At 41.7% G+C, this 3,579-nt stretch overlaps 1 pseudogene; it reads left to right on the forward strand.

Moving 5' to 3' along the window:
- Nucleotides 1–871: 871 nt before the first annotated feature.
- LOC115893116 lies at nt 872–1,071 on the forward strand (annotated as a pseudogene).
- Nucleotides 1,072–3,579: the final 2,508 nt, after the last annotated feature.

The raw sequence follows: 3,579 nt of genomic DNA on the forward strand, positions 1-3,579 counted from the left end.
AATTTCATTCAAAAAATGTTAACTTATACTCAGTTCTCCAAGGTCTTCTGATCTAGTTGGAGACAGAGATAGACACACATGGAAGAACAAAGAAGTATAGGCCATTTTGGAGAGCAATTGACCCCATTCCTCCCAAGAAATACATTCTGACTTTCTATAGAGCAGATGCCTGAGTTGACAATAATAGATGAATAAGATATTAATTAATAGAAACCTATATTTCTCATACTTATTTTCATACAAGATGGTTCAGGTAAGGAATCAAAGAGAAGAGATAAAGAAATAAAGTGGAGGAAGGTAAAGAGAAACCTGACTAGTTTACAACCTTGTCTACAGCAACAGAGATGCTCTGTAAAAAAAAGATGTTACAACCACTAAGTTTGGAAAATGTAGTATTGAGAGACTTGCACCATACATCAGCAAAATAAAGGTTCTGAGAAGGCCTGCAGATTAAAAAACAGAACCGTTTCCTTACATGAAGCCTATTTACGTTCTCACCAAATGCAAATTTGACTGGGGCTAGTCAGATTAAAAAACTTTTATTAAGGCAGCGTCCCCAACCTTTTTGGCACCAGGGACAAGTTTCGTGAAAGACAATTTTTCCACAGAGTAGGGGTAGGGGGATGGTTTTGGGATGAAACTGTTCCTCCTCGGGTCATCAGGCATTAGATTTCCATAAGAATCAGGCAACCTGGAACCCTTGCATGTGCAGTTCACAACAGGGTTCCTGCTCCTATGAAAATCTAATGCCCCACTGATCTGACAGAAGGTGGAGCTCAGGAGGTAATGCTGGCTTGCCCCGTTTCTGTGGGGCCTACTGTGTGGACTGTTTACTCGGATAGGGGAGCCCAACATTAAGAAATGTAAAATGAAGATCATATTTTCAGGGATCGTTTCTATAGTTTGTCACTAGGGAAGTTTTTCTGAATGTGTAGAGCACCAGAAACATGAGGAAGAGGCACAGGGTTCTCTCCTGACTGTGAAGCTGGCTCTTGGCGCTGCTTTCCTGCAACTGCTATTTGCCATTGGTGATTGTGGAGAGTCAGAGGGAGAGGATGCAGTCTGAGTGGTTTCTGCTATAGAAAGAAACAGAGAAAGGCAGGAAGGGAGGGAGGGAGGAGAGAGGAAGGAAAGGAAGGAGGGAAGGAGGAAAGAAAGGAGGAAGGAAGGAAAGGAAAAAGGAAAGAAAGGAAGAAGGGAGGCAGGGAAGTAAGAGGGGAGGGAGGGAGGGAGGAAGTAGGAGGGAGGAAGGGAGGAAGGAAGGAAGGAAAAGAGGGAGGGGGTAAGGAAGGAAGGGAGGGAGGGAGGAAGGAAAGAGGAGGGGGGTAAGGAAGGAAGGGAGGGAGGGAGGAAGGAAGGAAGGAAAGAAAGGAGGAAGGAAGGAAGAGAGGGAGGGAGGGAGTAGGGAAAGAAGGAGGGAAGGAAGGGAGGGAAGAAGGGAGGAAAGCAAGAAGGAAGAGAGAGAGAGAAGGAGGGAAGGAAGGAGAGGGAAGAAGGGAGAAAAGCAAGAAGGAAGGAAGGAAAGAAGGAAGGAGGGAGGGAAGGAAGAGAGGGAGAAAAGAAGGAAGGAGAGAAGGAGGGAAGGAGAGAGGGAGAGAGGGGAAACAAAAGAAAAAAAGAAAAGAAGAGAAAAGAAAAGAAAAAAAAAGAGAGGGAAGTAAGGATTGAATTTTCTCCTAACACCAACCATGTTCTGAGCTCTAGATCAGGAGAATCCAGATCTCTTTACTGTGTTTGTGTAAATTCACCACCTGGTACCTCCCAATTCTCAGGGCAAATGTCCTCTGTCCATGATAAATGGTAACCAATACATCAAGAAATGTTCTGAGTAAGTTAATTATGACACCTTTTTCACAGACTCAGGTTAGTTTCCAACTTATTGTCGACTTAAATAGGTTTCAGTAGAAAGCTGTTAACTTCTGTTGACTGAGAAGAAATAGAATTATTACCTTGTTTATCAAAAGAGTCAATTTGTCTGTCTCCCTAAATGTATTCATTAAAGTAAAAAGGTTACTTTTTATTCCTGTCATTGGAAGATTGTGGCTTATTGTCGTTCCAGTTATTTTTTTGGATAAAAAAGAGTTCAGAATACTGTTGCTATCTACACCTTCCTTGAGTGTTCTGAGGAAATGTTTGTGGGCACTATCTGTAAGAGTTTACAGTCTGAAGCTGGCCACCAATGCTGAGCAGAGTAGCTCTGCTGAGGATGTGGATAGATTCAACTATCCATTGGAGAACATCTTAGACTGAGTCTTCAGGAGCTGATCCTGAACCGGAATTTGTCAGGAATTTATTAAGGAAGTGCCCCAGGAGAAATCAGTGAGGGAATGGAGTCGCAAGACAAGAGAAGGGGAAGTCATTTAGCAAGAGTGCAGTTCTGGGGAGGATCCCAGCCTCTGCTCATCCTGCAGGAGAGCTCTAGAGCATAAATTACATCTCAGAGTTTGTACTGACAGGAGGCAAAGGAGCTAGGCTCTCATATCTCCATGCTCATCAACCTTTGCTAAGGGCCATCCCAAAGAGTCTCAAACCCAAAGCACTTCAAAATCCACACAAGTGGGCAAAGTGGCTCCAGTAGCACAATGACAGGCCTCCAGTGACAGACACTCCTTGACAGTGTCAAGGTAAAGGACATTAAAAGCAAAATCAAACAGAAACAAAGGTAGGAGTAAAGGAACGGTAAAGGGGATTAATGAGATGTGGACAGGGCACCTAGAGTGCCTAGAGAAAGTTGTGTAGAGCCCCATGTAACCCCTACCAAGTCAACTATCATTGCATCTAGGCCATGAGCATGTAACTCAGTTTCTCTCCTCTTTCACTTCCAATACTACCTATCCCTTTCCTATGCAAATGGGTTCAATATAATCAAATGTAACTCTCCTTCCTCATAAAGGAGTAAATGCTTTTAGTATAGTTGCATTGCTTTTACAGTTTTTTCTCTTTGAGTCTGGATATAATACATTCTTTGCAACAATCCACCTCTACATCTTATTTTTATCGTATGATTATATGTTTGCATCGTACAGAGATTGGGATGGACTTTTATGGAAAGGCCAGTTCACAGCACTGAACAGAGGTGCAAAACTAGCTGCCTGAATGCCAATGGACTCTGTGCCACTTGCTTGCACCCAAGTGGACTTTCTACAGGGATGAGTATTTCACTTTCCTCCAGTGGAAGTGCCATCTGTTAGTACTCCAAAAAGTAGCATTGATCTATGATTCATTAACTTATGTATATTCTAATACAATTTGAGTATTAAAATAATTTTTTCAGACCTTTGTGGATCTTGTGACTCATTTTGGAATATTTTCCCCTTATTTCCATTTTATTATTTGACTCCAGAATCAAAATTAAAATCTGCAATGAATATTTTATGGCCCACACTGTCTCTTGGTTCTCTTATGCATAGTACAAAGTATTTGCAATTAAATGAAGCCAAATGAAAGATTTCAGAAAGTAATACTAGTGAAAACTAAAGAAGCTTGAAAAGGTTGAATTTCCAGTCCATGGAATTTTTATTCATATATAGCTCATACTTTCCTTTAGAACCAGGAACAGTATTTACTTCACTGACTCTC

The sequence above is a fragment of the Rhinopithecus roxellana genome, chromosome 13, assembly GCF_007565055.1.
Source record: "Rhinopithecus roxellana isolate Shanxi Qingling chromosome 13, ASM756505v1, whole genome shotgun sequence".
In the NCBI taxonomy this organism is placed as follows: Eukaryota; Metazoa; Chordata; class Mammalia; order Primates; family Cercopithecidae; genus Rhinopithecus; species Rhinopithecus roxellana.